A 13,253-nucleotide genomic window follows, 5' to 3' on the forward strand; every position below is an offset into this window, starting at 1 on the left:
ACCTATCCAACTGGCTCAATAATCTTCTTCCAAGGCCTCCTTGTCATTTGACCAAAATGTGCAGACACCCTTTAATTTCTCCTGATTTCCTCTTCGTTTATGCCTTGTAGTGAGTGCTTCTTGAAAATGTGGCTGAAGCACATGATAAAAGCAGAATTCACGATATCCCAAAGTTCCTGCTGTTCTCTTTCTTTCCACAGAACTTAGAATGTACTTTCTTCATGAACTACACTTTTTAGCATCTGTCTCCTTCCCTATTCTTCCCTACTTTGCCATTCCTAACTTCTTGCTTCATATTAAGTGTAATTTATCTGCTCTTTAGACCCAAGTTATCCCATCTGGGGATACATGTCTTGATTTTTGCCCAAAAAGCTGCAAACACAGTTTTGAGAAAAATTAGTTTTATATTTTACAGGTAGTTCTCCTGTGAATTCCATAACACAGAGTATTAAATGGCTATAATTGCCCTAATTTACATGTCCCAATAGTAATTTACTGTGTCAGACACTGGGGAAGATACAAAGACATAAGTAAGGCTCGACCCTAGTCTTCAAAGAGATTAAAATATACATGCATCAATTCAAGCTACACACATATGAAACATATATCCTGAATAATACAAACCAACTGGTGATGTGTGTTCAAGTCTCCACAACCCATGAGGGCAGACATTTTTGCATTTCTTTTTGTTCACTGATGTATCCCCAGTACCTAGAACAGCCAGTCCCTGGCATATAGCAAGTGCTCAGTAAATGTGTGGGATGAAGTATAGTCTACTTTTTTTTTTTTTTTTTTTTTTTTGCCGGACTCTCTCTCTGTTACCCAGGCTGGAATACAGTAGTATGATCTCGGCTCACTGCAACCTCCACCTCCTGGGTTCAAGCAATTCTCCTGCCTCAGCCTCCCGAGTAGCTGGGATTGCAGGTGCCCACCACCATGCCCAGCTAATTTTTGTTTTTGTTTTTGTTTTTTTTTGAGGTGGTGTCTTGCTCTGTCACCAGGCTGGAGTGCAGTGGCGCGATCTCTGCTCACTGCAACCTTTGCCTCCTGAGTTCAAGCGATTCTCCTGCCTCAGCCTCCCGAATGGCTGGAACTACAGGCGTGCGCCACTATGCCCAGCTAATTTTTGTATTTTTAGTAGAGATGGGATTTTACCATGTTGGCCAGGATGGTCTTGATCTCTTGACCTCATGACCCGCCTGCCTCGGAATCCCAAAGTGCTGGGATTACAGGCGTGAGCCACTGTGCCTGGCCTAATTTTTGTATTTTTAGTAGAGACAGGGTTTTACCATGTTGGCCAGGCTGGTCTTGAACTCCTGACCTCAGGTGATCCGCCTGTCTCGGCCTCCCAAAGTGCTGGGATTACAGGCATGAGCCACCATGTCCAGCCTTAGTCTACTTTTTAAACATAGAATTAAGTACAGTGTACTCTGTTACCAAGGGTGTTTCTGTAATGAGAGCATGGATAACACAAACTAACTCATTAGTTATTAGATATTAGTAAAATGGATGGAGTTGTGTTGGTTCATATTCAAGGGTTCCCAGCACTTTAATGTTTCTGCACCACCAAGTAACTACAGCTGCAAAACACAGCAGGGTGCATCTAGTTACAGAGAACACAGGGTGCTGTAGGCCCATTTCACCCTACATTCTTTCTCTTGGATTGATTTGGCCTTGACCTCTCTACCTTGGAAGGGTTTGTGGGATGTGGGTTGGGGGACAGGACAGAGAGTTCTCCTCTTATTTGTACATTTTGTGTTTATCTCAAGTCAGCAGCCTCAAACAACTCCCCTTCAACAGTTATCTTCATCTTTTTATAAAAGTAAAGTCGTATATTTATATGTACTATAATATTTATTAGGAATTTAACACAGTTCATTAGCTCTACTGGTTTTTTTTTGGAATGGTTAGTTTTTGTTAGTGCTCTGGTTACAATGTTACATAGATTCTGAGTCATTTTCTAACCCTACTTTCCCCACAAGCCCTGTTATTTCTAGTGTGTGATTTCACAAAATGGAAAGAGCACATATATCCTTTTAGAGCAAAAATGTGGTACTGCAAACTTCATTTTCAATGAAGATAAGTGGAATTTGGCTGCGGGAGAAGATGAAAGAGAGCATTCCAGCTCTGGGAAGAGCATCAGCAACTCTCGTGTAGATACAGGCATGGATCTTTCTCGGGAGGAGGGGAGGATCCCCATCTAAAGAGAGTGCCAGGCTCTGAGAAGTGCGTATGGAGGTGCAGTTGTTGCATGGTTTTGAACTGATGATTTTTAAGGAATTCAGAATGTTCTCTGGCAAAGTGCCTCAGAAAGCTTCTAGAACAGGAAGTGGCCTGCCTGAGGGGTATTCTAGAGCCATTCACCTGTAGGCCTGCGCATATGGATGCAAGTGTAGAGAGGACCCCAGCAGAGAACCGGTAGGAGGCCGCTCACGCCATCCAGTGCCAGATAGCGAGAACCAGAAAGGCGGCAGTGGGCTTGAAAGGACATGGCAACTGGAAAGGCATTAAAAATGAAGAACTAATGGGACTGGCTACCGGGAGTGGAGGAGCGAGGCCCAAAATTGACTGCTAATCTGAATCTGGGCGACTGGTGGATAGAGGTGTCCCAGACAAGGGGCTGAGAAACTGGGAATGGGAGCATTTGACTGGGCGGGGGGCGGGGGGGGGGCGAGGGGTGGAATACAAGATGGGTTTGCCTAGAGAGGTGCCATGTCCTAACAGTTCAATCACAAACAATACTGGCACCTGAATTCATGGCCATTTAACTCTGTTCTTTGCTCCCAGCCCTGGGGGCGGAGGTGGGGAGTTAAAGCATCCCCTCTCTGGACAAGAATGCCTTTTCAGGCTGTTCCTAAAGCGCCTCCGAAAATCATCCTGAAACCGTAATTTTGAGGGCAGGGAAGCTGAGGACACCAAGCATTCTATTTAGGAATAATCTTTGTGACTGTTGGAATTGAGTTTCCACACCTAGATATTCAGAGGGCACGGGAACTTATGTCCGGAGCCTCCTCTCCGGAAGAGGGCGGCGAGGATGGGGGTCCAGGCGCCCCTTGGCCCCTTTCCCGTTTCGGACTCTCCGGGGCCACCAGACGGCCGTTCTTTCCGCTTGGGCCCGGGTCTGGGGAACTGCTCCTAGCGCCCCGGGGCCCGCTCTCCGCCGAAGCAGCCTGGCCTCTCTCCCCCGGCTCCGTCAGCGCCGCTCTCCGCCTCCGGCCCTCCCGGCACGGCTGCTCGAAGCTGCTCCGGGAGCTTCCCCGGTGCGGCCCGGAGGAACCTCGCAGGACCCCGGGAGACGCCGCCGCCGCTGCCCGGAGGGCTCAGGGACCGGTTCCCAGGCCCCCACACCCCCTCTCGGGGATCCCCTGTCGCCGACTCCCTCCCGGACCCGCAGGACACTCCCCTCCGGAGGCCGGGCCTGGTCCGCCCGCCCGCCGCCCCCGTCCCGCCCCGCGCGCCGCGCCGGGAGCCCCGAGCCCGACCCCTCCCCCGGACGCCCGGCTCGCTCGCGGGACGGAGGCGGCGATGGTGACTGGGCAGCGGCGCGGGGCCGGGGCCTGGGCAGGGCGGCTCGGCCGCCTCTTTCTCTCGCTGCCCCCGCCCCTCCTCCTCCTCCCTCTCCCCGAGTGCTAGCCCGGGCGGCCGCCGAGCTTGGCGCTCTCTCGCCTCGCCGCCTCCTCCCCCGCGCCGCGGACCCTCTCCCCTCCCTTGCGTCGCCCCCCGCTCCCGCCGCCTCCTCCCGCTCTCCTCCCGCTCTCCTCCCGCTCTCCTCCCGCCTCCTTCTTCCAGGCGCGGCCAGCGGGGGCAAGAGCGAGGTGGCTGCGAGGAGGCGTCACTGAAAGCCCTGACTTGGGGAAGGCTGCGGGCTCGGAGCCGGAGACGCCGAGCTGGGGCCGGGTGAGTGGCAGGCGTCGGGCCCGCGCGCGCTGCGGGAGGGGAGAGCCGGTGGGCCCGGCCAGGTGGGCGCCCCGCGCGGGCGCATGGGGAGCCGTTGCGGCCGGCCGAGCCCTGGCTGCTTGAGCCGCGGCTGGCGCGGGAACTTCGCTTCGGCGCCCTGGGAGACCGCGCGGAGCGGTCGGAGGTGCTGCGGGATGGGCGTTGGGTGCTGGGAATGGGAAGGGAACAGCTGCTTCTCAGCGCCGCCGGCGGCCGCAGAAGTGGAAAAAAGTTGTGCCGGGAACAGCGTCTCCTCGGGAAGCCGGCGCGAGCCCTGCTCTCTGGGCGTCGCTGGCGGGCTTCGGACGGCGGCGCGTGGGTCCCAGGCGCAGCTGGGCGCCGGGTTCCAGCGCGCCTGGCACCGCTCCCTGGGGGCCGCCCCGTGGTCGCCCCTGCTGTCCCTGGTCCGTGGCGTGTGGGTCACTCTGGCCACAGACGTCAGCTGCTTCTCAAATCTGGACTGCATTTTTGTGGGCAGCTCAGTGATTTGGGGTGCGGGCTGGAAGAGGTGGGCGTGGAGTGGGGAAGACCGCATCTGGGATGGGCGGCTTGAGCCCACGGGATGGGCAAAGGACTGGGGAGACTCTGCGTGTGTTTCTGGATGTTTTTAGGCACACAGTTTTTTTTTTTTTTTCTTTTCCCTTCCATTCAGCGGCCCAGTGTTCTTCGAACTTAGAAAAGCAAAGGATTTTCTTCAATCCCGTTCGACTTTTCTGTTATTTCAGGATGGTCATGAGTTCCATGAAAGTCCATGTGCTTGTTTCAATGGGAGCAACACCAGAGTAAAGACAAAGTCCTATCCCCACCCCCTGTCCTCGCCTCCACCCGGGCCATTTCCTGTATGTCCCATTTTCTCTGCTGTGATTGAGCGAGTGTGTTTGTGCATGTAGGTTACCATCGGTGGGTGACCTACGTGGAAAGGAGAACTCTTTGAAATCGCAGCGCGGCCGCTATGGAAAGTGTGTGCTGGAGCCGAGGGAGGAAAGATTCGGGCGAGCCAGAGCTGTTAGAGGCTCACCCCAGAGAGGTAAACCGGAGTAACTGAGCTTGAAGGGACATTTATAACCTGCACATTGCTTTTGCCTTACCCCTTGGCCAGAGAGCTCCACTCCTGCCAGGTTTAAGAGAGGATCAGATACTAACTTCTTTGATGTTGACTTTTGCTGGTATTCCTGATTCTTTCCTACTGGTTCTGTTTTAGAAACTACTCCTTTTTAAATTTAAGAGATAGAGAACACATGTTCGCGGGAAGAGGAAATGTTTTTAAGATAGGAAAGAGAAATAAAATCCAAGAGTCTCATTTCTTTTTGCTGTCATACTGTGATAAGCTTATTGATCTGTTAGAAATCTGATTCTGATTTTGAAGTAATATCAGATAAAACACTATCTTATAATAGTATTTTTCTCTAAGTGGTCACATGGAGAGCAGACTGTGGCTTCTTGTGGTTTGCAAAGGGTGCAGCAAACATTTTATATCAGGAAAAAGACATTGTGTGTTGTAGGAGAGGGGGATGGGGAGGGGCAGTCATTTGTCTTCAGAGCAGCCTAATTAGGAAGAATAATTACACTGCAAATGAACATTGTTGAATATAAATTGAGTCATGATACGTGAACCAGTCATTTGTCTATAGGAAGGAAGAAGGATTTTTGTAGATGAGAACAAAGCAGTGCCTTCTGGAAGAAGTAATGTATGCTGTTCACCGTATGCATGGGCTCGGGTGTTGATGGCACCCAGTGTTTGGGCAGGGAGGAAAAGTCCATAGTAGGAGATGATAGAAAAACAATATATAAAAACTACATATTTATTTTTAATGAACACTATATACAGCTTCTCAACTTCTTTACCGCAAAGAATTGATGAAGTGGTAAACCCAAATATAGGAGACCCAAATTTGGGCTATTGGGCTCCCAGATGTACCTAAACCTTGGGCATGTTATTTAATTTCTCTGTTTCTGTGTCTATAAAATGGTGATGATAATAATTCAGCTCGGATAATCCCCTTGAAGATTAACTGATTGCTTTTGTGCAGGACTTAGGATGGTTCCTCACGCTAAGTGCTCAGAAAGTGTTACTGATGATTATCAGGTATTCCAAATCCCTAGGAAAAAGTGGTGCCTGTTAAACAGCTATAATGCAGAGATACCTGGTTTTAGAGTGAGTGGCTCTGAGTTGAGTCTGGACCCATGCCCTGCCAGCCTACACTCAAAAACACTGATCTTTCTGGAACTTGCAAGCTGCATCCTTTTGGCTCATTCTGATTAGCCTTTTCTGGGCCTACATTTCCAGGGAGTTTGTAGTGCAGGCAGTATTTGGGTCTAGAGGTAGAACCCAGATGTGGCTTGCAATTCCAAGCTACATGTCCTGTTGCAATGGCAGCTTCAGGTATTAGGTCCCACCAAAGTGAATATCCAAATTTTATTTTAGTTAGAAAGAAAACTATAGTAATGAACATGATAAGTGCCTCTCTTGGGACTCTTAAAAGCAACATTTTACCCAATGCTTACTGCTCTTAGATACAAACAAGAAGCAAATAGCTGATCTCTAGAATTTACTCCAAAAAGCTTTAATATATGCCTTGGGGGCTGGGCCCACAGTGGCTCACACCTGTAATCCCAGCACTTTGGGAGGCTGAGGTGGGTGGATCACGAGGTCAGGGGTTCGAGACCAGCCTGGCCAACATAGCGAAAGCCTGTCTCTACTAAAAAGACAAAAATTAGCCGGGTGTGGTGGCATGCATCTGTAGTCCCAGCTACTCGGGAGGCTGAGGCAGGAGAATCGCTTGAACCCGGGTGGCGGAGGTTACAGCGATCTGAGACGGCACCATTGCACTCCAGCCTGGGTGACAGAGCAAGACGCTATCTCAAAAAAAAATATGTGTGTGTGTGTGTGTGTGTGTGTGTGTGTATGTATGCATCTGTCTGTCTATCTTGGGGTTAATGATGCACTTCCCAGTTTTTGCTAAGATTGTGCCCAAGAGAAAAGTGAACCGAAGACATTCTTAGCACAATAGTACTTCTTGAGAAGAGGAACTCTGCTAACTTAGGGAGAGTGCCTGTTTGTTCCTTCATTTATCCAGTCATTCAGCAAATACCTAGGGAGCCACTCCCTTGGGCCAGGCTCTGTTCTGGGCTCTGGTAACACAGCAAGTACCAAGAGCAGGCCTCTCCTCTTACAGAGTACACATTAGAAGAAAAAAAAAAAAACCCATACACCTCTGTTTTCAAAGGACTTCCATAGACCCTGGAAGCTCCCTTTTTGACTCAGAAGAGCTGTACTGGAACGCAGCATGTTGGGTGTCCTTGCCTTCCACTCTCCAGCCTGGTCAGAGGGAAGTGATCTGGCTGGGGCTGGGGGTGGTAGCAGGGTATGGCTAGTCCTGTGGGTCTTCCAAAGGAAGAAGGGGAGGCCTATTTGTTTCTGTACTTTAGAAAGTATTCAGTTTTAGTGGCTGAGCACAACTACTGGCCAGTGAATCAAATTGTTTCGCATGCAATGAAAACAAACAGCTTGCAGTGTACTGAGCACCATAGAGACAGCGCTGGGGCAAGTGAGAGCCAGATGGGCACTGGGCGACTCTGTGGCTCACTGAGGAAAAAAAGAACTAAACATGGGCAAAGGAGATCCAAGGAAGCTGAGAGGTAAAATGTGATATGCATTCTTTGTCCACACTTGTTGGGAGGAGCACAAGAAGAAGCACCCAGATGCTCAGTCAGCTCCTCAGAGTTTTCTAAGAAGTGCTCAGAGAGGTGCAAGACCATGTCTGCTAAAGAGAAAGGGAGATTTGAAGACATGTCAAAGATGGACAAGACCCATTATGAAAGAGAAATGAAAACCTATATCCTTCCTAAATGGGAGACAAAAAAGAAGTTCGAGGATCCCAGTGTACCCAAGAGGCCTCCTCTGGCCTTTTTCTTGTTCTATTCTGAGTGTCGCCCAAAAATCAAAGGAGAACATCCCGGCCTACCATTGGTGAGTTGTAAAGAAATTGGAAGAGATGTGGAAGGGCACTGCCGCAGATGATAAGCAGCCTTATGAAAAGGCTGTGAAGCTGAAGGAAAAATATGAAAAGGATATTGCTGCATAGTGAGCTAAAGGAAAGCCTGATGCAGCAAAAAAGCGAGTTGTCAAGGCTGAAAAAAGCAAGAAAAAGAAGGAAGAGGAGGAAGATGAAGATGATGATGAATAAGTTGGTTCTAGCACAGTTTTTTTTTTCTTATCTATAAAGCGTTTCAACTCCCTGTATGCATTTCACTTCTTTTAAAGAAATTGAAATGGAAGACTATGTAACAATTGTTTTGAAATTGTACATTGTCTTTTTTGTATAGTTAACACACTACCAAATGTTATCTTTAGATACCCTGTGCTGGTGGTATTTTATTTTATTTTCCTTTTGAGATGAAGTCTCTCTCTGTCACCCAGGCTGGAGTACAATGGCACGATCTCAGCTCACTGCAACCTTGTCCTCCTGGGTTCAAGCGATTCTCCCATCTCAGCCTCCTGAGTAGCTGGGACTACAGGTGCACACCACCACACCTGGCTAATTTTTTGTATTTTTAGTAGAGATGGGGTTTCACCATGTTGGCCAGGCTGGTCTCGAACTCCTGACCTCAAGGGATCTGCCTGCCTTGGCCTCCCAAAGTGCTGAGATTACAGGTGTGAGCCACCATGCCCGACCCTGATGATATTTTCAATAGCCACTAACCTCTCCTGATACAGTATGGGGCTTGTAAACTGGCATGTAAATTTAAAGCAGGCTGTCGTTGGTGCACAGCACAAATTAGTCAACATATGGGGTTAGTAGTGTTTTCATCTTCAGTTGTCTCTGATGCAGCTTATATGAATGTTCTGCTAACTGAACACTTCTGTAATTGCAAAAAAAAAAAAAGTTGTGGCTGTTTTGTTGACATAATGAATGCTTCTAAGTAAATACAATCTTTTTAATTAAAAAAAAACAGCAATTTTTCCTGCATGTGAGACATGTCAGCCTTAGAAAGGCAAAGAAGGAGTCAAAGGTAGGATCTGACCATCGACTTATAAAAGCCAGATTGTGTCCAGAGAAGAGTCTTAGCTGGCATTTGAAATACTTGATTCTCTTTTGGTGTAGAAGATGTGGCTGAAAGAGGAAAGAAAAGAGTGAATACTTGGTTCATCATGCACCTTCAAGGTTTTGTTTTTTCTTTTTTTTTCATTACTTTAAAAATTGCAATAATACATGATAAGATAACACATAAGTTTGGAGTCTAGAAGGCTTGGAAAGGTATAGTGCAGCCGGGGCGCTGACAGTAGTTGTTGGACTAGAGTCAAGGTTGTGCTGGGAAGTACCTGAGGGTTTGGGGTCTTGAGCACTGAGCTAAGGGAGTCTGTATTTCATCTCGAAAGCTGTGTGAAGGTTGGAGCATTTGTAGCAGGTGAATGCTGTGATCATATTGCACTTTAGAAAGAGCTCCATGGCCATAAGGTGGGCTAGGTAACAAGGAGGGCGGGGAACAAGGTGAGCTGGGAGGCTAGTACCAGAGTGCAGAAATCCTGGCAGGACTGGGTGGTGGAGAGAGGAGAGGCCTGCAGATATTGACCCCACTTCCTGTTCATCTAGGAGAGGGAGTGCACTTTGACTGTTATGGGTCATGGCACCTTTCATTGAGGTAAGCAGTTGTGGGAACCTCAGTTTGGAGAGAGATGGCAAGGAGTAATGAGTTCAGTTCAATCCAAAACTGAACTACAAGCCCTCCAAGAAGAGATGTCCAGCAAAAAGTTGGATTTAGAGGCAGGAGGCGAAGTCTGGAGCTAGAGATGATAGAGGGAGTTCTTTTTACGGTAGTGGCAAGTGTTTGTAGGGAGGCCTCCCTCTCTTGCTTGGTGTGTTGAGGTTTACTAACTGATGCTAGGTGCAAGAGTAATTTGTGTCCTTGTAAGTGAAATTTTCTCTTTCATCCCTTTACCAGGCCTGACTGGCTTGATTGTCCATCAATCCCTTGACTTTAGCCTCAAATGACCAGGCTTGTACTGATGTTATTTTGCAGACTTGGTGAGTTCTGCTTGTTGTTATTTTAAACTGAGCTAGTTAAGAGGGATGTACCTGGAATGGTTGTGAATGTGTTTGATAGCTAGGATGTGTAACTGATAAAATTGATACCATACACGTGCCTGTTAAGGACTGAATATTTGTGTCCCCCAGATTCATGTATATGTTGAAGCCCTAACCCCCTATGTGATGGTATTTGGAGGCAGGACCTTTGGGAGGTAATTAGGCTTAGATGAGATGCTGAGGGTGGGACCTCCATAATAAGATCAGTGTCATTATGAGAAAAGGAAGAGAGACCAGAGCTCACTCTCCAGTGTGTGAGGATGCAGCAAAAAGGCGACTGTCTGTCTGCAAGCCAGGAAGAGGGCCCTCATCAGGAACCTAATATCCTGGCACCTTGATCTTGGACTTCCCAGCCTTCAGAACTGCGAGAAATAAATGTTTGTCATTTAAGCTACCCAATCTATGGTATTTTATTATAGCAGCTTGAGCATATATGTGTGTGTGTGTATACTGTACATTTTCTTAAATACAATAAATATATTTAAGAAAATGTAAAATGAACTTCACTTGCTGAGAATGTAAACTAGTTTTGTGTATGTCTACAAAATATTGAATACGGTTAAAAAGGTGTGTTATCTGCACATTTTCCTAAACTTTAATCAGCTAGATCAGGAGAAACACCCAACTTTGATTTTGACAGTTGGCAGGTCCAGAAAGGAGAACCTCAGTGTATTTGGATTTTTCTTCTGGGTTTGTTCTGACTTTGATTTAATAACACGTTATAATGATTAAGTGGTTTTATGGAGACTATTTTACAAATATTTTTGTCAAAGTTTATTTAAGGCTTCCAAGGTATTTACTTGGGGGTGAACTTCGGAAGTTCAGTCAAACTAACTTTCACAACTCTTCGCCTTAAAAAAAAATAAGCAAGGAAACCTGCACCCAGTTATAGTATTTGAAAGAAGAATATTTCAGCTGGTTAATAATGAACAATGTTTAACGCTGAGGTGACATCAGCAGTAGAAACAATTCTTTCCTTGTGCCTTAAGCACAGAGCATGGTTCAACTAGACGTAACCAGGTTGTTTGGCCTTTGACTGCACAAGGGTAATAGGTGGATGATTAGTAGCCCAGGTTGATGTATGGAAACTACGGTGTTCTGACAGTTTTAAAGCTCTCCCTGTTTGTGGGACTAAGAACATTTCCCTTGTGGGCTGAATCTCTCTGGTCCTAAAAGCACACAGATTCCCAGGAACCCATGCATTGCTAATGGGCAGCTGCACATGTGTGCGGTTCCCAGGTCTTCATCTCCAACTGCTTTGCACACCCTTCCTCTGAAACATTTCCTTCCCTGCCTTAGAGAGGGTGGCCAGGCTCTCCTACTCTCTGTACTAGGATAACTAACTCTTGTTTTCATGTCCACCAGGGATGAGGTTTATCTACCTTCTTTTTTGAGGTTACCAAATGGCCCTCAAGGGCTACTGGTGTTAATTTGCATTTCATTCATTTGTGGCATAAATGAGAGTGTGCCAAGCAGGCCCCAGTGAATGCTTGTTGAATTGCAGGCACAACCGTTACTCCTCTTACTGCTGTGGATTTAGGGTAAGTCCAGTGGGGATGATTAATCATTGTTAGTCTGTGTAACCAGCAATAACACCTCACCTCATCCTTGCCTGCTTAACAGGGTTGGAAGGACAGAGACTAAAATTTTAACTGGTTATCTTAATGGGGCTATGAGTGACTAATTTTTTTTCTTTATTTTTCTGTTTCTCAGATTTTCTACAAGTAGTATGTTACTTTTTGAAATGAGAACTAAAGAGCTGGGGAAGTATTTTGGTTTTTGTACAAAACTGGATCCGTGGTTTTGGTCACAACATCATACATCGCTTTACATCCATGGTGCATCCTTTGTAAGGCAGTTCCTGTCTTTAAACAGAACTGACATTCCTACTCATTGTTGATATAATTATAAATACTGGAAGGCTGCAGGAATGTAACTAGGACTGGGGGTTGCGACCCAAATCCAGAATGGGGCAGCTTCCTCTGAATGATAGGGAAGACCCCACCTCTTATAATGGGTATGTTTGGTATGTTTTCATAAACATTTTAAGTGTGATTTGAGAGGTGTTTCTGTTGTATTGATAAGAAGTACTGAAATAAACCTGATTGATAAGAAATACTGAATTAAATAAGTGCTGTACTGGCATGTTTGATTTTTTTTTTTTTTTTTAATTTCACTGTTCAGTTGAACCTTAACCAGCAGTGAGATCTTAAATATTTCTTTAGCAACAAACTCCCCACATGCCCGGAAAATTAAGAGGGACTCTTTTTCCTCTCCTGATTCTATTGTTCAGCATTTTCTTTCTTTCCACACTGTGCTGTGTTGTCGGGGCACCTGGAGTTCAAGCTTCCTTTCTCCTGGGGCAGGCTGCAATTGGACTGAATTTCACATGTTTTCTAGTTTTAAGGCATTTAGCCAGTTGTTTAAGGAAGGCTGTAATTGCATTCACAGGAGCCTCATTCAATCTTCAGATAAGTGGTGCATGGCACACACTTATTAAGGGCAAAATAACTTCTTAAAAAATTAACTTTCTCTTGCTCATAGAGAACACATTTTCTGAATTAAAAATAACAGACTGGATAGTCTGGGAATTACAAACTTACCAGTAAGCAGTGTTTTTGTATTTGTAAATGACTAACACTTGTATATTAAATAGACACGTAAGAAAAACATGGCTCACAACTTTAAAAACAATCTAAAATCACATTTGTTTTTTTTAAAATGGCCAACTGTCCGTTCTTAGAAGATGATTCTACATTCTAGAGAGGTATGTCTAAACAGATACTCTTTCATTTGCTCCTTCTTACAGTGGGCCTTTCAGGGTTCTTCTGCAGTGAAAACTCATAATTACCGACTTAATTACTGACTCTGCATGGATTCATGCTGTAATTCGTAGCATAGTGTGCCGGCTTAAACTGGTGACTGTAAGTCATTTTTGATCTGAATCCTTTTGGTAAGTGGGTGTGCTTAGGTTGTCTTGACTATTTATGCATTTTGTTTGTTTGTTTGTTTGTTTGTTTTTCCCAGCTTGTGCTTAAGTGTATTGTAAAGAAAGGGCAGCATGAGAGGGAACTAAGCTGATGTGTGAAATGTTTACACTATGTTACCAAGCCAAAAAGAGCTGTAGTCAGGGACAGTATGGGTGAAGAGGCCACACTGAATAATAAGAACCCAAATGGTGGTGGTGGTGGGAAGGTGTGAGAGTTTGTGTATACACCTGTGTGGACAGGT

General features: G+C 46.3%; 1 protein-coding gene across 4 annotated transcripts in view; it reads left to right on the top strand.

Moving 5' to 3' along the window:
* The first annotated feature begins 1,866 nt into the window (after positions 1-1,866).
* Positions 1,867-13,253, top strand: part of LHFPL2 (LHFPL tetraspan subfamily member 2) — a 164,165-nt gene continuing 152,778 nt past the window's right edge. For 2 of the 4 annotated variants that reach the window (XM_055112279.2, XM_055112278.2), the window contains exon 1: positions 1,906-3,897. The gene's annotated coding sequence lies outside the window, so the exon portion shown is untranslated. Of the gene's footprint in view, positions 3,898-4,135; positions 4,964-13,253 lie in introns of those variants that run through there. The other 2 variants (XR_008625361.2, XM_008966859.4) reach the window with 2 other exon arrangements.

This window comes from Pan paniscus, chromosome 4, assembly GCF_029289425.2.
Source record: "Pan paniscus chromosome 4, NHGRI_mPanPan1-v2.0_pri, whole genome shotgun sequence".
NCBI lineage: Eukaryota > Metazoa > Chordata > Mammalia > Primates > Hominidae > Pan > Pan paniscus.